The 26,630-nt window shown below is 33.9% G+C and overlaps 1 protein-coding gene across 1 annotated transcript in view; it reads right to left on the reverse strand.

The window, feature by feature from the left end:
• LOC148954218 (prostamide/prostaglandin F synthase-like) overlaps nt 1-26,232 on the reverse strand; it is a 516,813-nt gene extending 490,581 nt beyond the window's left edge. Inside the window, exons 1-2 of the mRNA XM_089086067.1 lie at nt 26,098-26,232; nt 4,569-4,776 (exon numbers count right to left, since the gene is read on the reverse strand). The gene's annotated coding sequence lies outside the window, so the exon portion shown is untranslated. The remainder of the gene's footprint in view (nt 1-4,568; nt 4,777-26,097) is intronic.
• Nucleotides 26,233-26,630: the final 398 nt, after the last annotated feature.

Genomic DNA, 26,630 nt, shown 5'->3' on the forward strand with positions numbered 1-26,630 from the left:
CTACTTACAAAATAATATTTTTTTTTCGCTCATTGACACAGTTCACTAGGATCACTTTAGTTCACACAGTTCACAGTTCACTTTAGTTTAGAAGTCCAGCAGTCCATAAAACTGAAGAAATTCCAAAATAGCTGATGTCTCAGTTTGTCCTTTAGTATCAAGACTGAGAAGCTTCAGTTATGTATAACACAGAGCCAGAAAAACATTATGCAAAACATTTAAAAAACGTCTAATTCCAATAAAACTTGAGTGTTGGTGGGTTGTAGTTAAATTGATCATGGTCATTATTAATTACTGGTTCTCGTGCTGCCAGGGGATCCAACGAGCTTACTTCAATTTTTTGGACGTTTCACGTTTCCTTGACAATTAGTTTCAGCAATAGATGCATAAGTTAATGTGGAAAATCAAGTTTTGACCAAGAAGGGCCCAGGATTGCACAAAACGCCTATTCATAATGTTCGTTCTAGGGACTTCTTGCTGTTCGGTTCTAAGGCGGCTTAAGCGCTTTGTGTAGACTTGAGAATATGTGTTAGTCTCTGTCCTGCACTGGTTCTCGGACCAGTCCTAAGGTCAAAATAATTTCAATGGTTTAAATAACATGAATATTGCAACTTGGAATGTTACAACGTTAAAAAACAAATATCGCATTGACATTTTGACTGACCAATTCAGACGCTTTGAACAGGACTTATTAGTAGTTTCAGAAACACGTTTCCCAGGGGTAGGAAACATGAAATTAGGTGATATAGAATTTATTTGCTAAGACAGGAAGGATGGGGTGCTTTTGAAACAATTTTCCTTTACAACTCTTTCGACGCGTTGTGATGAATTGTGTTTTAAATTTGGTGTCAGTATGGCAAATCCGTGGCTTCGTGAAATCCTCTCCTCTGAGTACCTCCCTTCGCGCCAACGGCTCACGCGACAAGTAGCTCAACCGGTACCAAAAATTCAGCCACTTCCAACATGGCATAACCGTTACGCAAGTAGTTTTGTTCCCTCGTTCGTCAATATTTTAAATCTATACTCACTCGTAAATAATTGCTCATATTTATTTGCTTTAGTTCATTATTCTTTTTATTCATTTTTTTTGTAAAGTTTTTTCTTTAATTTGAACTCGGAGTTTTCAACGCCTTAGGTTTTAGTTTGACTCTGTGATATTTCGGATCAATGTATAATTTTAGTATGACGATGGTTATGGCTGTGATTTTTATATGTTTAGTGCCTTATTATGAAAAGAACTACCGCTGATCGGCATGACCATGTAAGGCGTCTGATAATAAAATCGTTTTATCTTTAAGGACAGGGAGAAGACTCATGATGAATAAGGAAGCTGCTAAGTCTTGTTTAGGCTGGGAAGGTATTAATGATAGAATACTAGTTGCTCATTTTACGACCAAAAAGTGCAGGGTCAGTTATAGCAGTATATGCCCCTGTAGAACCAACTAATGGAGATAGTAGGGACTTGCGTGAATTTCAATTACAGCTACAGGAACAAATAAACAGGACCCCGGGTAGAAATATGGTATTTTTAGTAGGAATTTTAATGTCCAGATCGGAAGAAATAGGGATAAATGGTATCATAGCCTAGGTAAATTTGGCATAGGGAAAGAAAATATTAATGGTAATAGACTGCTGCAATTATGTAGGCATAACAATCTAGTTATAACCAATACACTATTTGGTCGTAAAATTACCCATAAGTTAACATGGTATTCACATGATGGTAAGGCAGCTAAACTTTTTTTTTGTTATAAACCAAAGATTGGAAGGATCGATAAAAGATTCTAGGTATATAAGAGTGCTGTTACTAATGTTAAAAGTAAAGATCACCATCTAGTAGTGTCCAAAGTTAATATAAAGCTGAAATTTTGGAAGGGTAACTACCTTCCAGGAAGTTATGACGTTGGTAGACTCCAGGTTGACAATTTGAGAGAAACTTTCAAAGAACAGTTGGATTATACGCTAAAGGGTCTAAAATCTGACAATGTAGAAGATAAACTGATTAATTTTAGGAAATAGTTTGTGAAGTCGTAGATGTTGTCTCAGGTAGGAAATTCAGAAACGCAGCTAGGAATATTAATGAAATGTTCTGAGTTTAGTAGAGAGGAGGAGGGACTTGTACAAAAATATTTGAGTGGTAGATCATATGAAAATAAAAAGGAATGTAAGGAAAGTTGAGAAAGCAGCAACATATGAATAAAGGAGGTGTAAAGTGGATCCCATGGATAAAATCGTTGAAGATCCGGAAGAGTCAGCCAGACAGCATAATGGTAAAATATTGAATTGACATGTTAAAGTTGAGAGAGAACAATCAATCTGAACTTACCCAAGTTAAAGATAGGAGCAGAGTCACAATTAGTGATAAGAAAAAGTTAAAGCGACGGGCAGAATATTTCGAAAACGAGCAAAACCATGACAAAGTTACAGGTAAACATATAGAGAAGAATGAAAATGCTTGTGACACTTTTTATGTAAAGGAATAATTGTTTTTTACGGAAGAATTAGTGACGGCACTAAAAAGATTAAAAATAACAAGGCCCAGGTCCTGATTGTGTGGTAAAGGAGTTTTTTTTTAATATGGTGGTAGTGAGGTTAGAGATAAATTACTGAAGATTATGAATATGATATTTGAAAAAGGGGAAGGACCTAACAACTTTGGTAAAATTTCAATTAAACCTCTTTGAGAAAGGTGATAAAAGCAAGTGGGGTGGTTATAGCAGCATTAGCTTGGTTTTGTCAGAAGCAAATTACTTAGTTTGAGAGAAGAACAGTGCGGCTTTAGGAAGGAAAGAAGATGTGTCGACCAAACTTTCACTCTTAGGTTAATAACTGAGAAGTGCCTGAGTCATCAGACCCCTTTAATCCTATGTTTTATAGATTATGAGCAGGCGTTCGATTCAGCCTATAGAATAGCTTTAGAGAATGTCCTATCCTTTTATGGTATACGAGATAAACACTTTAAAGTGATTATTGCTAAGTACAAGAATAAAACTAATGAAGTTAAGTCAGAAGTTAAGTTAAAAAAAAACATTTACCACTAGTGCTCGGAATTCACTTTCGAAGTCTAGACAATTCTTAGCCTATTATGGGTTACAGTATGAAAGCTTTCCACTAGTCACAAATAACACATGGAAAGCTAAGCCGGCTGTCTATTCAGATCCACGAGTAACACTTTTTATAGTAGGGTTATATTGGAAAAAAAACTAGCAGAAACGGGGTGTTACAGAGATAGATTAGCCAAAAACCCTACTCAGACGTTACTTAGCTAATTTACTTATGTGTACCTGATTTTTACGTTCAAAACTAAAAAATAATGTTTACTAGAGTACAAACGAATTAATACTTTACGAGTACACCTTCAAAGCATGTTAACCCTTGATTGAGACGTTAGTCGACAAGCAAAATGGACAACCCAAGAAAAGCATCTAATAATAGTTTAACCCAGGAAGAAGGCCATCAACCCAACCCAACAATAATTCCGAAACCTGAAGGAACAATTGCCTCCCCCTATTCTCTCCATAATCGGTACCCCCAATCAAGGGTAGACTTCTATTATCCAAGAGGCAAAACTTGTATCAATGGCTGAAATAGCATGGCATAGCATACGTACCCCTCAGAGTGGAGTACATTGCCATCTCTTATAGCAACAGCTCCAAGGCAGTGAAATAAATTTTTTAAGGAGGGATTGAAAGACAAGATTAATGAATATTAGTAACATAGGGCTGAGAATTTTCACCTACCTACAGTCTTAAAAGGCCGAGCCGAAGTTATTAACTGACAAAAATGAGGGATATCAATGTGAGAAAAGTTAGTTAGGGTGATAAACTTTCCCAACTTCACCCCAAATTACTCTTACTAATCTCATAAATACGTTCTGAGACCACAGTGGTTGTACAAGACGTACAATAAAAATGGATAATTATGAATCACTTCTTTGCTTCCGTAAAGAAAAAGAAAGAAAAACAGAATACAGCATTGGATTTGACAATCATCACAGACAAAGGGGTCTCAAATATATCATGCTAGTCTGAGGTGGCTTAGCAAACATTTATGACAAAACATTTGCTTTGCTTTCTCCTTTTATTCACTTTCTCCTTTTATTATATGTGAAAAATAATTAAAAAAAAATTTTTTCACTAATAAAAAACAAACCTCTGGAAGCCTTTATCAACAGAGAAAAAAACGAAAAACAAAAACATAAACAATGAAAAACTCATATCGCAGCAATTATTATTACTAATTATCAGATTAATAACAATTTTATAATCCAAATAGCTTTCTTAATAAAGTGATTTATCTTAATAATCATTATTAAACTCTGGGTTTTTTTTTTATTGTTCATGTTATCTTTTTATTTTTTCTTTACATGTTTTGCTCAGATTAGTTTTTTTTTGTCTGTTAATAAAGGCTTCCGAATGTGAAGTCAAAATATTCAGACTTTTATTTTTATTAGTGTAAAAAGGGTTTTTGTTTTTTTCCACTGTCTTGTTTGAATATTTTACCCGTATTTTCATTTTGTTTTATTTGTAAATGGATAGGCAGTGTGTTCAAAGAGATTATGAACATACCATCACCACTGAAAAATTTCCCATTGGCAAATTCTTCAATGCCAAGATCTTCAAGACCAACAGCTGCAAGCCGTACATTTGCTGCCTGCAGTTGGGGCGCAACTGAGGAAATCTCTCGCGCCGCCAACCGGCAGAAAGGTCATCCAAATCTCCTCAAGAAAATGACCACTGTAGTCTTTTCTTCCCATAATGATCCAAGTTTAACTTGCTAGAAAAAATGTGTACATTAAAAACTGTAAATACAATTTGTAAACTAAAGATGTCCTTTCACATATTCTCTTGCCAATGCTTTTGCACCAGTTCAGACCACAAGTGGAATAAATTTAAGATAATGTACCAGTTACTATTTATATATATTTATAAGTATATATTGCCCTCGAATATATATATATATGGTAAAGCTTTCTAATATAGTTAACTATTAATTGAGTAAAAATATATTAAGACGCAAAAACAAAGTTTCAAAATACCACTTTTTAAGATAAAGATACAAATCGTGGAATATGTTGGCTTGGAGGGAAATTGCTCAATAACCAATTTCCTGGCTAAATGCGTCAATGTATCGGAAGGACGTGGTTAGTTTTCCATATATATACCCCGATTTTTGGGACTGAAGGCAGACCTTTTGACTTGCCAGGTGAACCTCTGCCCGTTTATTTTCTCATTAGAAATACCTTGGGACTTTGTCGGATCATTCTAAGTGTCTAAGTATCCTATTATATATTATTGTAGTTTCGGAGACTTGTGGTCCACTTGGGACAGCCAGTCCCAGTAGAAAGAATATATCTGATTATTCTTATATGTTAAATGAATAAAAGTATGGTATTTTAGACAACTTCTCTACGATCTACCTTTAGCCTCTCGAACATACCCAGTCGGTACGCCTCATTAGTTCGGTTACAGCCTAAGGCACGCTACCAAAGTTTAATTACCTTAGGGCCAGAGTTTATCTCCCCTATAAAGGGAGAATAAAGGCATCTACAACTACAACCCCCAAATACCATAGAATAACACTTCACCACAATTGGTGGTCGCTGGAAAAACTGGGTCGAGAAGGCTAGATAAAAATAGTAGATTGAAATAAAATGGCTTTACCAAAGGAAAAAATGACTTCCCTATCAACAGTACTTGAAATTGCAAAAATTGTAGCAGAATACGTGGGAAATTTAGATGTAGATGAGTTTATCGAAAAATTACAATATTTCGACGAACTAACTGAATCGTTTGAGGATAAGGTCAAAGAGCAATGCGTTGCAGCCAGATTAAACGGAAGCGCCCTTAAACATTTTGAGGCAATTAAGGAAAAGGAGCCCAAGGACATCAGTGCTCTAATTGAATCTTTTAAAACAAGATTCATAGAGACAAGCATCTCCGAGAGGCTAAGAACAGAGGTAGTCACATTCAATAACTCAACTAGTATCAGGGAATATGCAGACAAAATTTGTAGATCCGTGTGTTTACACTTAGAAAAAGGCGGAAATGACGAGACAATAAAGAAAGTACAACTGCATACTTTTACCCAAGGGTTACCAAAAAAGTTATTAAGACTAATATTATCGTGGAAACCTGAAAATTTAGAGCAGGCTATAATACTAGTCAAAACAGAGGTAAAAATTGACGAGGCTATGAAAAGGTTTGATCAGATGTCAATAAATAACACAGGAGCCCAAAAAAGTAAAAAATATGAAAGGGGACAGAAGAGGATGAACTTTGAGGAGCCGAATCGTGAACCAAAAAGGCACGAGGAAGGCCAAACCTTCTCACCATGGACTGGCCCCTCCCCATTTGACGAACAATCCCATGGTATTAGATCCTTAATGACTTGGAATACCAAGTATTATGGACACCCACCTCCTCCTCCCGAGGAAAATTATAGAGAACATGATGGCAGGTCAAGAATATATAGAAATAGATATAGACCCCACGAGGATGGGCAAATTACCAAGCAATATAGGAAAAGATTCAATTGCTATAATTGTGGCAAACCAAATCACTATGCGGCAGATTGCTGGCATAAAATACCCATAGAAGGCAGACGTACAAGACAAAACACCAGTTCAGAACGCAGGGGGACAGAAATTTAGGAAGGCAGGGAATAAATAATACTTGGCCAACACCTAATAATATTCCTGAATTTAGGCCTAGGAGGCAAACGGTTAACAATACCCAGGGTCAAAGTAGCAGCACTGAAGAAAACTGGGATAATCCCAGAGGTTTTTAGTAAAACAGTGGACATTTAAACGGAGAAACCAGCCTGTAAGGGTCGATAGATCAGTTTCCTTACAAAGACCCTATATAGTCTAGAATGTTGCGATACCAATGCCAATAATAATAATCTACCGATTCTGCGTTGTTTTAAATTTGATTGTTTTCAAAATTTACCATGTTTACTAGATACAGGCGCATCTAAATCATTAATTCGAGAGGAAGTTTTTAATAGGTTTCCTCCTAGTGTCAAAAATCGAGTAAGCAGACGCCAAAATACCCTAAAATCAGTGAAAGGGCACAAGCTGACAATTTTGGGAGAATGTCCACACAAAGTCAGTGTAGGAGATAAAAAAATAACAGTCGCAGTAATAATATGCACGTAGATACCATTTTCCTGCATTCTAGGAGTAGATACCATCAGAAAATATGGAATTGTATGGGAACCCATATCCAATACAATCACAATAAACCAGGCAAATGAAAATAATAGGCAAATTTGCGTAACAACAAATAACGAAACTGAAGATTCGAATTATAATAATCTAAAAAAAAGCGGAAAAATCACAATGGAAGGGGGAACGACAGCTCAAGTTCTAGCTAAATTAAATGAAAAAGAAGGAAAGGTTAAAACAATGGATGCCGTGATAGGGGGACACACCATAAAAGAATACCCAATGATTTTCATGGAAAATCAAGTTATAAAAATTGAAAATAGTATAACATACTTAAAACTATCAAATCTAAGTAATAATAAGATAAAACTGAACCAGGTAGAACTTGGATCAGTAGAAAAGATTTCAAATTCGGAAATAAAATCTCTAAACAGTCCAGAATTAAGCGCCAACTTCATTAGCCACGAATATTTATCCTCATTAAAACTGCAACCACAAGAAGAGTATGGAATGTGGAAAAAGAATTTCTTGCAACAATGTGATTTGAAAAGTTTTCCGAGAAACATAAAAACTATGATGGAAAGTCTACTTTAGGATTTCATGTGAACTTTTGCAATACGCAAATTGAGTTCGGGATGAGCTCTCTATCTCACGCCAAAGATATCCACAGAGGCCAAATTGTTTTACTCGCCTAATGAATTTGGCTTTAAAAGATATCAAACCAGAAAGAAAAAGGGGTACATTGGATTCTCTAGAAGATATTATTTTGTTTAATGAAAACCTGGAAGACCATTTGGTTGGACTTAGGAAAATACTAGGAAAGTCTGAAAACGTTTGCTTAAAATTAAAACCAAAAAAGTTAAAAATAGTAGTAACAAAATTAGTTTTTCTTGGACATCTGATAAACCAAGGTACTATTTCACAAAATCCAGAAAAATTTACAGCCATAGAAAATTTAGCCTCCTAAAGATCAAAAAAGTTGCAGATCAGTTTGTGGTTAGTTAAGCTATTTCAGACGATATATTAAAAATTATGCCACAATAGCACAACTTTTGACGAGTCTTTTGAAGAAATCAGGTAAATTTGAATGTCCAGCGGAAGAAAAACAAGCACTAAATGAAATAAAAAGGCACTTATTACTGGCACCAATACTAAAACTACCAGATTTGTCACAAGACTTCTGTTCGCAAACAAATGCTTCGCGGTGCGCTATAGGGGCCATATTATTAAACCTAAATCCTGAAGGAGTAGAGTCAACAATTCCATACTACAGTAGGTCACTGACAGAGGCAGAAAAAAAATATTCGATTGTTAAAAGGGAGATTTTAGGAGTCGCAGTGTTTACATAGTATTTTCGACAATTTTTACTTGGAAAAAAATTTATTTTACGCGTAGACCAAAAATCATTAGTTTGGCTATATACGATGCAAAATACTTCAGCCCGGCTGACAAGGTGAATACTACGTCTGCAAGCATATTCATATACCCCAATGTATATAAAGGGCCGTACAAATATTTTACCAGACTATTTGTCACGAAATCCGTATAAGGAAGAAAATGGGATAGCAACCATCCAGAACGAACTGGAAGGGGTAAAAATACTGTCTAATGAAAATATTTCGAAGCATCAAAATAAAGATGATTTTTGTTTAGCAATGAAATCCTTTTTATTAACAGGAACGGAACTGCCAGAGCATTTTAAACATTTTTTAAAAGACTTAGATAATTTTGATCTGGACGAAAGAAAAAATCTTCTAGTAAGATACCATAGAACATCGCAAGAATATAGAAAAAATGACTTAAAAATTATTCCAGTAATTCCAAAATCTCGGGAAGGAGAAGTTTTACAGATGGCACATGCAACGATTGGCTGTCACATGGGAGAAGCAAAAACTATGGGGAGACTGAAGGGAAATTTTTATTTTCCAAAAATGTACTCAAAAGTAAAAGCTTTTATAAAAAGCTACCGAGAGTGCACCAAACAAAAGTCGCCACCACAGACCCCTAGGGCTGAATTAGGTCAATACCCCAACCCTTCAGGGGCAGGAGAAATAATGTCAATAGACGTTTGGGGATCCGGGGGAAATTTACCAGTTTCCAGGAAAGGAAACAAATGTGTACTAACCATAGTAGACTATTTTAATTCATATTTATACGCTTTTCCAATTAAAGATGTAAAGACAAAAACCATTGTGAAAGTTTTGGTCAATCGCCTATTTTTGGAACACGGGATTTTCCCTAGAGTTTTACTTAGCGACAATGGGCCATGTTTTAGAGCCAAATTATTAGACGAAATTACAGAATATCTTGGGGTTACACGATGGTTTACCTTGTTTTACATGGCGGAGGCTAATGGGAAGGTTGAATGTAAATATAAGGAATTAGCTTACATGCTGGGAATACATGCAAGAGAGGAAAATGAAAATTGGGATGAACATTTACCATTTGTAGTCTTCTCCATAAATACGGCTTTTTCACGTACCTTAAAAGAAACGCCATTTTTTTTGCAACATATAAGAGATCCCAGAATTTGTTTAGATGAAATACAAAATGACAGAATATATTACAACCTAGATCAATATAAGCAAGAGATGGTGATGCGAATGAAAAAAAGCTATGGATCAAGATAAAGACAATCTGGAAGATGCGAAAACAGAACAAAAAGAAAAATATGACAGAACAAGCAAAAATAAAACGAGTTACTGTTTAGGAGATTTGGTTTATGTTTACAAAACAAACCTGGAAGGAACAAAAAAGTTCAAACCGAAATGGGATGGACCCTACAGGATTATAAAAATTCTACCAAATAACTTAACATATGTTCTAAAGCATCAGTATAAGGAAAAGGAAGAAGTAGTACACCATAATAGAATGAAAAAGGGATAATTTTCAAAACCGTGGATAACAGAGGCTATACTTTCAGAAGAAGAAATAGAAGTCCAAATCTCACCAGTATATATCAGAAGACCATATGAATTCTATAACCTTTCTAACAACCACAACAGTTGGGAGAAGTGAAATGAATATTTAGCCCAGTCTGGGCTACAATATTTCCAAAAAAAGGAAGAAAAAAGGGAAATGTTCAATGTTCATCAGGTACTAGCGATGAAAGCGACAGAGAAGAGCCTCAAACACAACCTACTGGTTTAAGACATAATAAACCAGAGGTTAAATCCAAAGAGGAAGAAAAATCGGAAGAAACCAAAGAATTATCTGATTTTTATTCATTAGACTCACCTACAGCCTGAATACAAAAACCGCTGTTAGAACAGATGCCGTCTACCAACCGCAAGCTAACAGAATGTGACAGTAATAATTCTTCTACAGAAAACAATATAGTTAAACTCGGGCCATCGTCAAGGAAACCTTCCTTGAGAGAAAAATTATGGAGAACAGTAAAGAAACCAAAGGGGCAGCAAGAAGTTCCTTTGTCAGCAGCACAAGTCACTAAAACACTTATGAGAAAGGCCAAACATCCAGAAAAACAACGATTAAAGATATATGACGAAGCGACAAAACAGCACTCGGACTCAGAGCCTTGTAAATCACACTCTTGAGACCAGAGAAAAACTTGCCAATATTATAAGGAAGAAAAGCAAAAATTTGGGGTTCAAAACTTGGACCAGGAAACGGAGAAAGGCAGAACAAGCGCAGCCCCCAGCAGATTAATATTTGAATAAAACAATTATAACAAAACAAATATTAAATAAAAATAAAACGAGTATAAAAGCCACTAAAGAAATATCTATATTTTCTTTTTTAATCGGTATATAAATAACATCAAGTTTTCCTTCAAATATATATCGCCAGTAAAAAAAAAATTATGACCGTCACATTCTAACGCTAAATTATTTAGCTCCGATCTGAAGTGACATCATAGGTTCCTGCAAAAATTTTGTTTCCGATACGAGATAAGACTTCGCGAGCGGTATAATGTCAAGACTTGTCAAAACAAATTAGGCTTCGCTTCAAAAAAAGGAAATAAGTAAGGCCACGTAACTTTTAAATGGGTGTAGTGAACCTAATTAAATTATACATATTTAGAATCAGCATTAAAAGGCGATTCGTTTGATATGTATATTGGAAAAATATATTTTTGGGGGATAAATTAAAAAAAAAAATAAAAAATTGTTTTTTGAAGAAATTTAAAATTGTTATAATGGGAAAAACAGCAAGAGTTTACATTATGTGGCCACTACATGTACAAGCTAGCTGTAATCTTATTATAATTAGTTATAGTCTAATATAATATTTTTTTATTAGTTACAAATGGTAAAAAAAAAACAAGAAAATTTTAAGGAAGCACTATAAAGATTTAAGGAACACTTATAATCAGCCTAGACGACAAAACGAGTGAAAAAGGATATAAAAATAAATTATAAACTAAAAACTTACCAGGAGGTAAAAACCAAGGACAAAAATCCATTAAAAATAAACCAATAATTTAACCTCATCGTCACAAACAAACCACAGTAGTTCAAGATAATAATTTTAACTCTAGCAATGCATTGGATCTAAGAAAATGAACTGGCACATGGGAATCCTAGTTTTAACCATTAGTTTTCCCATGTGCCTACCAAAAAACCCAAATTGCAATCCGCCAAACCCTAGGACATACTAAACAATGTCCACTTTTTATTTGAAAATGAAATACAAACCTTCGCAAAAAAAGAAAACTCGCAGTAATGAACTCTGAACAGAATTTATTCTTGTATTTCTCCCAGATTCAAGCTTATCAATAAACCACTGAAGGAGCACCGAATTCAAACTTATTTAGCCTTGCAACGGAAGTATTGTCTCTCTTTCTTTGGCAAATAAAATATTAATTAAAGCTGGGGTAAAATTGGCCACCAGTATATCGTAAAAATTGCATTTTAAGGAATAAATGAGAACTAGCAAATGCAAGGCAAAACTTAATTAAAAGTGTTCTAAAAAAAAATTAGCTGAAAAACTACAGTAACTTTCTAACACAAAAACTTTCGAAGAAAAAATTTGAATAATTTCAAAAAATACAAGTTGCAAAAATTAGACACCCCCCCCCCACCACTTAAAAAAATTGAAATAATGAATTTGACCAAATAAGGGCAATCAGCAGAAAAACTTTTTAAGGGTTTTTTAAAAATACGTGAAACATAAATATAGGCTTAGGAAAGACATATTTTACTGAAAAAGCAAAAAAAAATCCATTGAAATAACAAAAAAAAAAGAAAGGAAAAGGTTCAAGTTGAAAATATAGCCAAACGAAATTAAAAGGAAAAGAAACTGAATGGAGTCAGTTTAACTCTGTTATACGCACTTATTGAACTTGCCGAACGAACTAGTATGAAAATTGTACTAAATAAGTACAAATAAGTAGCATTAATACTACGGAGCCACCGTTACATTGGTTAACACGGGCCGAGATTAATAGAAATATTGGAGAAATGCTCAAAATAGTCAAGAAAAGAAATTTGGCTCTCTTATGTGGAAGTCGTTTTCAGAAAAATGACTAGCATGACATAGAAAATTGAAAGTAATGCACATAATAGCCTTAAGAACTTGAAGTTGAAACCAAAGACAAGACCACCAAAAGTGGGGAGGTTAAAGTGAAAATATTCATTGCCACTTGTATGTCAAAAAAAGAACTACTGTCTACCGTGAAGGCCAAGTATCTTCGGCAGAAGGGTCACTTTTTCTGAAAAAAAGATGAGCCAAAGAAAAAATTTTAGCCAAAAATTATCGAATAATTAAATATTTTGTGTTCAGGTTCATAATAGTCTTTTTAGCTGTAGCCATGACAAGAGGACCTGGAAACGTTATAAGGAGCTACCAGAAGGCAATCATGGTAAGCGAACCTTCAGAGTACAGGCAAAGTCATTTGATAATGGCATTACAGGTATAAGGTGAACAGCAAAATTTTTTTAGCTTATCAGATATAAACTGAAAATAAAACCTAAAACCAAAAAGACATTAAAGCTGAAAAAAGAGATATTACAGACAAAAACGTTATAAAACTGTCTAAAGTACCTAGAAATTCGAAAAGAATTGAAAAGCTTAAAAGTCTGAATAGAGAAACAGGCTTATAAGCTAATGACAGTTAATGACACAAGTGGGCTCGAAATAGAACCAAAATTTTAAAACAAAATGTATATAGTCGTATATGAAAAAAGTTATATAGTTGTAACAAATGTAATTGAGAAAATATCTACTGTTATAAATACTAGTCTATACCGTGTTTTGTTTTTTAAAAATGCTTTAAGTTTTAACCAGTAGCATAATAACATATCTAGTTTTGCGACTTAAATACTTGTGTAACTGATTACACAATGCTTATTTATGTATACGCTTTTTGAAATTACTTCAAATTTTAACTAGTCATGTAGTGTTATATTTAAATATTTGACCTCTAGTCAACGTATTAATAATTTTTATATTGTAAAATAATCTATTTTGTATCAAGTTTGAAAAGAATAATAAAACAAGGAACATAATGTTTCAATTGCATAGGGATATTATTTTTAAAGTAATTAAAAAAAGTGGAGAAAACAATTAAAAGTAATTAACTTTCGAATGCATTGATATATACGAAAATTGAGTGTTTCATTCTACTATATATTTAAAAATATATGCTTTATATGTATACTAATATGGATATTTATTTTAGATACAGCATTAGCTATTTTTTTCGAAATCAAATTTTTTGTAGCATCTTTTGGGATCCATTTTTCCTTCAATCATATTTTGAGACATTTTTTTGGGAAGTAACAAATTTTGAAGACACTTCAAATATATCCTGATACTATCATCTCATATTCGATCAACTGATATTTTGGAAACTATAGCAGTAATACAGACTTTACTACAAGTTCGTCAGAAAGTGATATAAAATCAGAACATAATTTCGGCATTGAAAATGTGCTACATAGCCCAATGCTTATGTTATTGAAATATTTGAAAATGCGTTTTACTGGAAAAATTTGTGAAAATTTATAGGTCAAAATGTTATGTGTAATTTACCAAGACATTTTCTAAAGCGAAAAATAAACGGTATATCAACCACATCACAAAGATAAATTAAATTATTAAGCGGAGTTAAATTTAAACTCAAATAATTCATAAGCTTGTCTATTATAACTTGAAATCTAATTGTAGAAAAACCATTAATATTATGTTTAAGCCACTTGGGGTCAAGTTAAAACAAACGCTGCATATGAAGAAGATCAAAGAGTAATTGTCAGTCCTAGAGACAGAGAAAAAGAGAAACAATGATGAATTTCAAATTGAAATCCTTAGAAAAAAAAAGGAACATGGCCAATATTGGACCAGAAACATAACCCTAAGGAAACCCATTGAGAGTAGATGCACATAATTACCCAAAGATGGCAGCATAATAACTGTAAACAAAATTAAGTTGTTTTAAAAGTAAAATATTGACAATTGGGACAATTCTTCTTTAAATGGGGAGTATTGTGGTAAAGCTTTCTAATTTAGTTAATTATTAATTGAGTAAAAGTATATTAAGACGCAAAAACAAAGTTTCAAAATACCACTTTTTAAGATAAAGATACAAATTGTGGAATGTGTGGGCTTGGAGGGAACTTGCTCAATAACCAATTTCCTGGCTAAATGCGTCAATGTACTGGAAGGACGTGGTTAGTTTCCCATATATATACCCCAATTTTTGGGACTGAAGGCAGACCTTTTGACTTGCCAGGTGAACCTCTGCCCGTTTATTTTCTCATTAGAAATACCTTGGGACTTTGTCGGATCATTCTAAGTGTCTAAGTATCTTATTATATATTATTGTAGTTTCGGAGACTTGTGGTCTACTTGGGACAGCCAGTCCCAGTAGAAAGAATATATCTGATTATTATTATATGTTAAATGAATAAAAGTATGGTATTTTAGGTAACTTCTCTATGATCTACCTTTAGCCTCTCGAACATACCCAGTCGGTACGCCTCATTAGTTCGGTTACAGCCTAAGGCACGCTACCAAAGTTTAATTACCTTAGGGCCAGAGTTTATCTCCCCTATAAAGGGAGAATAAAGGCATCTACAACTACAACCCCCAAATACCATAGAATAACACTTCATAACATATATATATATATATACATATATATATATACATATATATATATATATATATATATATATATATATATATATATATATATATATATATATATATATATATATATATATATATATATATATATATATATATATATATATATATATATATATATATATAAACGAGAAATAATTGTATATTTATTTATTTATTTTTTCTCAAAATTGGCTCCATATTTTTTTGGGAAAATTTGTATCCTGTGATATTCTGGCCTAAACAAAAATGATCTAGATAGGTCAGAAAATTGAGAAAATTTGTTAAAAACCTTAATTTTGGAAAAAAATAATATTTATGTAGATGATGTCATATTTATAAATACATTTGAAAAGCATACACATGTCATAAATGCCTCATTAGTGGTTGGTTTTGTTTTAAGTGTCTATGATGCAGGCACTTTCATCCACTGTATTGTAACAAGGTATTCAATAATTTGATTTCCCCACAAAACTGTGTATATATGTTGGATAAAGGAATCATAAGTAGCAAAATGAAGAGTGTCAGGCCCCAGCTTCAAAATCGGCTACATAGTTTTTTGTTGTTTCTTTAACTTGCTTATTGACATTTCTGGCCAATAAAACAATCTAAAATGATCACAAATTTCAGGAAGAATTTGTATTTTTCCCAAGGTGATTGAATTGAACCTATGGCGATGCCATGACATCAAGAAGAGACTCACATTGTCTGCAATTACAAGATAAGTGAAAATGAGAATCAATATAGACAAGCCTGTCGCATAACAATGCTGGGGCCTAGCCTGGAAACTGGCTACATAGTTTTTTTTTTTTTTTTTTTTTTTTTTAACTGGCAAATTGACATTTCTGTCCACAAAAATGATCTAAATAGGTCACAACTTTAATAAATTCGTACATTTATCAGGGTGGCTGTATCAAACCTGCAGTGATGTCATGACATCAAGAAAAGGCTCAAATTGTCAGTGGTTAGAAGACAAGTAACAATAGGAATCCATACATAGAAACCTGCCATATGACGAATGCCAGGTCCTGGTAGCAAAGCCCCCAGTAAGCTTACAGTTTTCAACGCAACAAAATGAACTTAATGAATTACTGGAATTTCATCTATGACAAATGAAACAGGGCTTACTATAAAATACCAATTGTAATTAGTATATTTACAAAAGACGTTTTAAGTAGTTTCATGATGCCTAGAGGACAAACACACAACCTATACCTAATATGGGATTAAAACAATTCAAAAACCTAAAAAAAAAGAAGAGAAATCTTAGACCCACCCTTGCATAGCTGCTTTTCAAAATGATTCACATGATATTTGGGTTTGGAAAGTTGACATGAAGAAATGTTCAATCAACAAAAAAGGAAGAAGTGATACCACAGTTGATAGACAACATGTAAAGAAGAAACTAAAGAAGAATTTATTGCTAAACACAGGCAGGATTGAACCCACAAACCTCTGATGAAGAGGCACACTTTCATCCACCTTACTGTAACAAGGTATTTAATAATTTGAGTTTTCCACAAAACTGTGTATACAGATTTGACAAAGGAATTGTAAGGGCAATGCAACAACCATTTACTACAAGTCATTTGGACCCTTCAATGTTTTAATTGTTCCCTGGGGAGCCCTCCATTTTCCCAAGGAAAGAGTAGCAACATGCCAAGTGCCAGGGCCCAGCTTCAAAATTGGCTACATATGTTTTTTTTCTTAAATAGCATATTGACATTTCTGGCCAATAAAATGATCTAAAAAGATCAAAACTTTAAGGAAGAACTTGTATTTTTCCCATGGTAGTAGTATTGAACCTATGGTGACTCCATGACACCAAGAAGAGGCTCAAATTGTCTGTAGTTACAAGATAAGTGACAATGAAAATTAATATATATTTCCCCAAACACATCCAATCTAAATTTTGAGATAGCCATTTTGTTCAGCATAGTTGATTTCCAGATAAGTTTTTGAGGAGGAGACTCCTGCACAGCCCTCAGAGCAAGGGTTGTAAGCTATGCCCTGGGGGCATATAAGGTTTTTTATAGAAAGCATTGTTGTAAAAACTTCAAAAAAGACTCATTTGATTGGAAATTCAAAGGGCTAGTACTCCTTTTAAATAGTCAAAAGTGATTAGAGGGCAACTACCCCCCCCTCTTACACCCACCTTTTCCCCAAACACATCCAATAAAAATTGTGAGATAGCCATTTTGTTCAAAATAGTTGAGAATACAGGGAATTAGATCTTTAAGGATAACAACCCCCCCCCCAATGCCCTCAGGGTAAGGGTTGTAAGTTATGCCCTGGGGGCATCTAAGGTTTTTATAGAACGCGTTGTTGTAGAAACTTCAAAAAGGGCTCATTTGATTTGAAATTGAAATGGCCAGTGCTGTTTTTAATAGTCGAAGGTGATTGGAAGGCAACTAACACCCCTTCCTTGCCCGCCATTTATCCAAACACATCCAATCAAAATTTTGAGATAACTATTTTGTTAAACGTAGTTAAAAGTTCCAGAAATTATATCTTTGAGCAGGACACTCCCCCCAAAGCCTTTGGGGTAAGGGTTATAAGTTATGCCCTGGGGGCATATAAGGTTTTTATTCAAATCTTTGTCATAGAAACTTGAAAAAGGGCTCAGTGCCCTTTTTAAAAGTCAAAAGTGATTTGAGGGCTACTAACCCCTCTCTCATGCCCACCTTTTCCCCAAACACATCCAATCAAAATTTTTAGATAGCCATTTTGTTCAAAGTAGTTAAAAGTTTTAGAAATTAGGTCTTTGAGGATTAAAACCCCTCAGAGCCCTCTGGGCAAGAGTTGTAAGTTATGTCCTGGGGGCATATAAGGTTTTTATAGATAATGCTGTTGTAGAAACTTAAAAAGAGCTCATTCGATTGGAAATTAGAAGGGTTTGTGCCCTTTTTAATAGTCAAAGGTGATAGGAGGATAACTAATACCCCTCTCAAACCCACTATTTCTCCAAACATGTCCAATCAAAATTTTGAGATAGCCACTTTGTTTGACATAGTTAAACAGTTCAGAAATTATTTTTTTAAGGATTACACTCCCCACACAGCCCTCAGGGCAAGGGGAGTATGCTATACTCTGGGGGCATATAAGGTTTTTTTTTTATAGAAAGCATTGTTGTAGAAAATTAAAAAAGGAACCATTTGATTGGAAATTGAAATGGCTGGTGCCCCTTTTAATAGTCATAAGTGATTGGGGGGCAAGTAACCTTCCTCTCATGCCCACCATTTCCCCAAATACATCCAATCAAAATTTTGAGATAAACATTTTGTTCAAGATAGCTGAAAGGTCTGGAAATTAGGTCTTTAAGGATGACAACCCCCCAACAGCCCTCAGGGCCAGGGTTGTAAGTTATGCCCTGAGGCATATCAGGTTTTTATTGAAAGTGCTGTTGTAGAAACTTCAAATGGGCTCATTCAATTGGAAATTGAAAGGGCTAGTGCCTGTTTTAATAGTTAAGTCATTGGAGAGCAACTAACGCCCCTCTCATGCCCAGGGGGCATATAAGATGTTTATAGAAAGTGTTGTCATAGAAACTCAAAAAGGGCTCATTCAATTGGAAATTGAAAGGGCTAGTGCCCTTTTAGATAGTTGACAGTGATTAGAAGACTTGATATTCTATAGTAAAGATTAATGTGGGTACAATGTATTATTATTATTATTTTTTTTTTTTAAGACCAGGGCACTTTGTATCAAAGGAGTTGTCATAGGAACTTCAAAAAGGGCTTGGTACTTTCCCATTATGTGGACACCTTGACTATAGACTGTTGAATGAATGCAGTGATGGAGACTTATAAAGTGGTAATTGTTATCTAAATTGAACAAAAAGTGTGGTTTCTCATTGAATTTACAATATTTAAAATGTTGTTTTTAGGTGTTTAAGGGGAGAAAAAGGTACCTAGGTTAGGTTACATATTTAATATATGCAATGCTTTACCCCCCACCCCCTAATGTGCAAATACATAGCCCAAATTTGTTTATAAACTATTATATATTCATCCTATTTTGTTTTATTTGATTAGCATTAACCAAACTTGACTTTTTAGAGGTGTCCACATAATGGAAAAGTAGCAAGGGCTCATTTGATTGAAAATAGAAAGGGCTAATGCCCTTTTTAATAGTAGAAAGTGATTGGAGGGCAACTATTCCCCCTCCCATTTTGTTTAAAAACTAAATTTGCCTTAAGATTAAATCAAAATGCAGTGTGTTAATGCTAATTCCCAATAAGGCATCTCAACAGTTTCCCAAGAATGACTGAGAGTATTATGTTAAAACTTTTGGGGCTACTTCTGCTCTTAAAATTCAACCAAATCAAAATAGCGTAAGTGTATCCAAGCTATCAAAGAAAGTAAACAGATTTTTTTTTGCAAATAGTATCAAGTTTTCTATTTCAGGTCAACTACAGAAGATATGAAACTAAATTAAACACTACGATTTGTGTCCAGATTTTTAAAAGGGTGTATATTTTTAAAAATTGCTGAAAATATTTCTCCAGCATACAAATAGCAGGCCAAACTATAAAGTCTTAAAAAAACAAAAACAAAATTTAAGTATCATTTTCTTTTTCCCTGAAAAGACTATGTCAATATAGAATGAACAGAAATTAATTAAAAAACTTTTTTGACAAAATAAATTTTTCAAAGAATAGTAAAGAACTCCATTAAACCAAAAATCAGCAAAAATATAATCAAATAACCTACCAAGCATGAAACTACCACAAATCAGCATTGATAAATAACTGAAAGCCAAAATGAACAGATATTACAATAAATAACTGAGTCAAACTCAAAACAAGCAGAAATTAACATGAGTAAGGCTCAAAACCCCTATGCCTTCCCAAGGCCAGAACATAATTTGCACTTTACTGAAAAAAATATAAGTGAATGTGCACTGTCAGTTTAATATACATATACTGATATTTAGTAGTCAAAATGTTAATCTTATTTATTAAAGTTATAAAAGTAAAAACATTTATATTTTTCAGTAAACTGCAAATCATGTTCTGGCCTTGGGAAGGCATAGGGGTTTTGAGCCCTACTCATGTTAATTTCTGCTTGTTTTTAGTTTGACTTGATTATTTATTGTAATTTCTGTTCGTTTTGGGTTTCATTTATTTATCTATGCTGATTTGTGGTAGTTTCACACTTGGTAGATTATTTGATTTTATTTCTGCTCATTTTTGGTTCAATAGGAAATGAATTTCACCCCCACACCTATATATACTAACTCAGGGTATATATTTGCACATTAGGGGGGTGGGGGTAAAGGGTAAAATTCTGTTTTAGCTACTTTTGGGTATCTTGAAAAGGGGTTAGGTTAGGAAAATGAAACTTTCAGGATGGGTCTACAGGTTAAAGTATGTCACAGGAAGGTATTTTGAAGTATCTACTTCCACACCTTCTCTCTCCAAAGTGTCCTAAAATTTGCCTACAGGACAGGTAAAAATGATAAAACAACATTTTATTTTAATTTTCAGCTATCAGTTTGTTTTCCTCTGGTTTTAGTTCTGATAATACAACTTCTATTATTTGAGTAGAATCTTAAGCCATATCAATGTTTTTTTTTTTCAAAATTTAGGAAATATATTTGCATATCTTTAAGATCTTATAAATTGGGATTCAGCAAAGTTGTGAAGCTGAAAACAGTTTTGTTGTACTTAATTTAAGCTGAAGATCTATTTTGCCAGGTTTCACTTTTATATCACACATATTTTTAAAGGTCATCAAAGGTGAGGACCCTCTAGAGGGAGAAGGAGTAGAGGTAGGTACTTCAAAATATCTTCCCAGGGCATCCTTTAGCCTGTTGACCCATCCCTGAAAGTTCCATTTCCCTACCCTAACCCCTTTCCAGGATATCCAAAAGTAGCTAAAGTAGAATTTTACAACATGGTAAAATTCTACTTTAGTTACTTTTGACTATCTTGGAAAGGGGTTAGGTTAAGAAAATGAAACTTTCAGGGATGGGTCTACAGGCTAAAGTATGTCCTGGGAAGATATTTTGAAGTACTCAACTCCACTCCTTCTCCCTCTAGAGGGTCCTGACCTTTGATGACCTTTAAAAATATGTGAGGTATAGAAGTGAAACCTTGCAAAATAGATCTTCTGCTTGCTACTTTTGGCTATCTTGGAAAGGAGTTTGGTTAGGAAAATGAAACTTTCAGGGATGGATCTACAGGCTAAAGTATGTCCTGGAAAGGTATTTTCAAGTACCTACCTCCACTCCTCCCTCTAGAGGGTCCTGACCTTTGATGACCTTTAAAAATCTGTATGTTATAAAAGTGAAACCTTATAATATACATCTTCTGCTTAAAATGCAGTCAAACAATATTGTTTTCAGCTTCACAACTTTGCTCAATCCTGATTTATAGAGTTTTAAAGATATGCAAATACATTTCCTAAATTTTTAAAATTAACATTGATATGGCTTAAAATACTACTCAATTAACAGGAATTGCATTTTCAGAACTAAAGCCAGAGAAAAGGAATCTTATAACTGAAAATTAAGGTTAAATTTTGTTTTGTCAAAATTTCAATAGGTATAGACTTGTCATGTAGACAAATTTCAGGATCCTCTAGAGGGAGAAGGAAAGGAGATAAGTACTTCAAAATACTTCCTAGGACATATTTTAGCCTGTAGACCCATCCCTGAAAGTTTCATTTTCCTAACCTCACCCCTTTCCAAAATAGGTAAAAGTAACTAAAGTAGAATTTTACTGTCTTAAAATTTTACTCAAATAATTGAAATTACATCTTCAGAGCTAAAGCCAGAGAAAAAGAAACTGATAACTGAAAAGTAAGGTAAAATGTTTTTTTGGTCAAAATTTCAATAGGTATAGACCTATCATGTAGGCAAATTGCAGGACCCTCTAGAGGGATAAGGAGTGGAGGTAGGTACTTTAAAATACCTTCCTGGGATATACTTTAGCCTGTAGACCCATCCCTGAAAGTCTCATTGTCCTAACCTAACCCCTTCCCAAGATAGCCAAAAGTAGCTAAAGTAGAATTTTACCGGAAACATATTAAGAAGACAATTCTTACTCCATAATATGGAGAATAATCCTAGCTAACACATTTTGCAGGGGGGGGGGGCGTTTTTCTTTAATTTTTCCTTGTTTTTCCAGTTTTTCTAAGAAATTCCAGTTTTTCTAAGAAGTTTTTCTAATGTGCAAATAGGCCTATAGGATATCCACTCTTTGACTAGGCCTAATAGAAAAAATTAGTTTATAAGCTTATATAGAATGGTACTATCCAATCTCCTTATAATTAAACATATTTTAGTCATCTAGTTCAAAAATTTGGCCCATCTGTTTAGGAAAAATCTAAATTTGCCAACTAATTTACAATGAATTTTGTCCCAGCAAAACTTTCATTTTCCAACTAGTTGACTTAATAAATTCTCCCCAGCACAACTTAATTTTGCCAACCAGCTAGAAAGAAACATTGCCCGGTAAAGTTCTACCAAATCATGTTATTGAGTTAGAAATAAAGTGAATACACAATTCAATGCCTTTTTTATGCTGATTATGAATATAATAATCATTTCTATTGGAAATAAATTTCAGCCCCCCCCCCCTATATGATATATATATATATCTATATATATATATATAATGATGGAACATACACATATATATATATATATATATATATATATATATATATATATATATATATATATATATATATATATATATATATATATATATATATATATATATATATATATATATATATATATATATCATATTATATATATATATATATATATATATATATATATATTTTTTTTTTTTTTTTTTTTTTTTTTTTTTTTTTTTTTTTTTTTTTTTTTTTTTTTTTTTTTTTTTTTTTTTTTTTTTATATATATATATATATATATATATATATATATATATATATATATATATATATATATATATATATATATATATATATATATATATATATATATATATATATATATATATATATAGTGTGTGTGTGTGTGTGTGTGTGTGTGTGTGTGTGTGTGTGTGTGTGTGTGTGTGTGTGTGTGTGTGTGTGTGTGTGTGTGTGTGTGTGTGTGTGTGTGTGTGTGTGTGTGTGTGTGTGTGTGTGTGTGTGTGTGTGTGTGTGTGTGTGTGTGTGTGTGTGTGTGTGTGTGTGTGTGTGTGTGTGTGTGTGTGTGTGTGTGTGTGTGTGTGTGTGTGTGTGTGTGTGTGTGTGTGTGTGTGTGTGTGTGTGTGTGTGTGTGTGTGAGTATATATATATATATTAAATATGTAACCTAACCTAGGTACCTTTTTCTCCCCTTAAACACCAAAAAACAACATTTTAAATATTGTAAATTCAATGAGAAACCACACTTTTTGTTCAATTTAGATAACAATTACCACTTTATAAGTCTCCATCACTGCATTCATTCAACAGTCTATAGTCAAGGTGTCCACATAATGGGAAAGTACCAAGCCCTTTTTGAAGTTCCTATGACAACTCCTTTGATACAAAGTGCCCTGGTCTTAAAAAAAAAAAATAATAATAATAATACATTGTACCCACATTAATCTTTACTATAGAATATCAAGTCTTCTAATCACTGTCAACTATCTAAAAGGGCACTAGCCCTTTCAATTTCCAATTGAATGAGCCCTTTTTGAGTTTCTATGACAACACTTTCTATAAACATCTTATATGCCCCCTGGGCATGAGGGAGGGCGTTAGTTGCTCTCCAATGACTTAACTATTAAAACAGGCACTAGCCCTTTCAATTTCCAATTGAATGAGCCCATTTGAAGTTTCTACAACAGCACTTTCAATAAAAACCTGATATGCCTCAGGGCATAACTTACAACCCTGGCCCTGAGGGTTGTTGGGGGGTTGTCATCCTTAAAGACCTAATTTCCAGACCTTTCAGCTATCTTGAACAAAATGTTTATCTCAAAATTTTGATTGGATGTATTTGGGGAAATGGTGGGCGTGAGAGGAAGGTTACTTGCCCTCCAATCACTTATGACTATTAAAAAGGGCACTATCCATTTCAATTTCCAATCAAATGGTTCCTGTTTGAATTTTGTACAACAATGCTTTCTATAAAAAAAAAACCTTATATGCCCCCAGGGCATAACTTACAACCCTTGTCCTGAGGGCTGTGGGGGGAGTGTCATCCTCAAAAACATAATTTCTGAACTTTTTAACTATGTTAAACAAAATGGCTATCTCAAAATTTTGATTGGACATGTTTGGAGAAATAGTGGGTTTGAGAGGGGTATTAGTTATCCTCCTATCACCTTTGACTATTAAAAAGGGCACAAACCCTTCTAATTTCCAATCGAATGAGCTCTTTTTAAGTTTCTACAACAGCATTATCTATAAAAACCTTATATGCCCCCAGGGCATAACTTACAACTCTTGCCCAGAGGGCTCTGAGGGGTTATCATCCTCAAAGACCTAATTTCTAAAACTTTTAACTATTTTGAACAAAATCGTTATCTAAAAATTTTGATTGGATGTGTTTGGGGAAAAGGTGGGCATGAGAGGGGGGTTAGTAGCCCTCAAATCACTTTTGACTTTTAAAAAGGGCACTGAGCCCTTTTTCAAGTTTCTATGACAAAGATTTGAATAAAAACCTTATATGCCCCCAGGGCATAACTTATAACCCTTACCCCAAAGGCTTTGGGGGGAGTGTCATCCTCAAAGATATAATTTATGGACCTTTTAACTACTTTGGAACAAAATAGTTATCTCAAAATTTTGATTGGATGTGTTTGGATAAATGGTGGGCATGGAAGGGGTGTTAGTTGCCTTCCAATTACTTTCGACTATTAAAAACAGCACTAGCCATTTCAATTTCAAATCGAATGAGCCCTTTTTGAAGTTTCTACAACATCACTTTCTATCAAAACCTTATATGCCCCCAGGGCATAACTTACAACCCTTGCCCTGAGGGCTTTGGGGGGGGTTTGTCATCCTCAAAGACCTAATTTCCAGAATTTTCAACTATTTTGAACAAAATGGCTATCTCAAAATTTTGATTGGATGTGTTTGGGGAAAAGGTGGGTGTAAGAGGGGGGGGTAGTTGCCCTCTAATCACTTTTGACTATTTAAAAGGAGTACTAGCCCTTTGAATTTCCAATCAAATGAGTCTTTTTTGAAGTTTCTACAACAATGCTTTCTATAAAAAACCTTATATGCCCCCAGGGCATAGCTTACAACCCTTGCTCTGAGGGCTGTGCAGGAGTCTCCTCCTCAAAAACTTATCTGGAAATCAACTATGCTGAACAAAATGGCTATCTCAAAATTTAGATTGGATGTGTTTGGGGAAATATATATTAATTTTCATTGTCACTTATCTTGTAACTACAGACAATTTGAGCCTCTTCTTGGTGTCATGGAGTCACCATAGGTTCAATACTACTACCATGGGAAAAATACAAGTTCTTCCTTAAAGTTTTGATCTTTTTAGATCATTTTATTGGCCAGAAATGTCAATATGCTATTTAAGAAAAAAAACATATGTAGCCAATTTTGAAGCTGGGCCCTGGCACTTGGCATGTTGCTACTCTTTCCTTCGGAAAATGGAGGGCTCCCCAGGGAACAATTAAAACATTGAAGGGTCCAAATGACTTGGACCCTTGAAGGGTCCCCTTGGAGGGTCCATTTGGACCCTTGAAGGGTCCAAATGAAGGGTCCTTATGTCCAGCTGGACTCCTATGCTTAAAATACTGGTTGGCTAATTTAAAGATTTGTATAGCCTATATATAGGCCTATATATACACTTTCAAATTAGCCATCTGGTGGTATCCCCTTTTACACTAGGCTAGCCAAGCCCATAACCTTTATCAAAATACTTACCTCTCCAGTGGGATGTTTTTTTATTATATTCTTTGCAACTTTCCCAATGTCAATCATGGCTGAAACTGCTGATTTAGCCATTCCTGAACTAATGCTAATTCTTCTTCTTCTATTTCACAGCAGGCGGTTTTTTCAGTTGATGATATTTAGCCCTTTTTCTTGTAATTCACTATGTCGTCTACACAACTACTGGCTTGTTAACCTGTTAATTATAAGATATTCTTAGATATCTATCAGTGGATCCGTCAACTCAATGTGTTCAAATACATGATGATGGGTATTAACTTTACTGTTCTGTGTGAGTATATTTGGCTAGGCTCTTGGCTGATAGTGAGATTTTGTGGTGTTTGAAGCACTTTAACAGTTTACAATGCAATGTATGCTGTGCAGACGTCAGCCTATTACATTAAAATAGGCAGTGGTCAATTGTTTCGTTATTCATAATACAATAACTGCAAAGAGGGGACAGGGGAACTGAACCACTTGAATTAGGAAACTGATACGAGAATGCAAGAAAATTTAGTCCATTTATT

The sequence above is a fragment of the Artemia sp. Qi Xiang Cuo genome, chromosome 3 (assembly GCF_049724085.1).
Source record: "Artemia sp. Qi Xiang Cuo chromosome 3, ASM4972408v1, whole genome shotgun sequence".
NCBI classification, from domain to species: Eukaryota; Metazoa; Arthropoda; class Branchiopoda; order Anostraca; family Artemiidae; genus Artemia; species Artemia sp. Qi Xiang Cuo.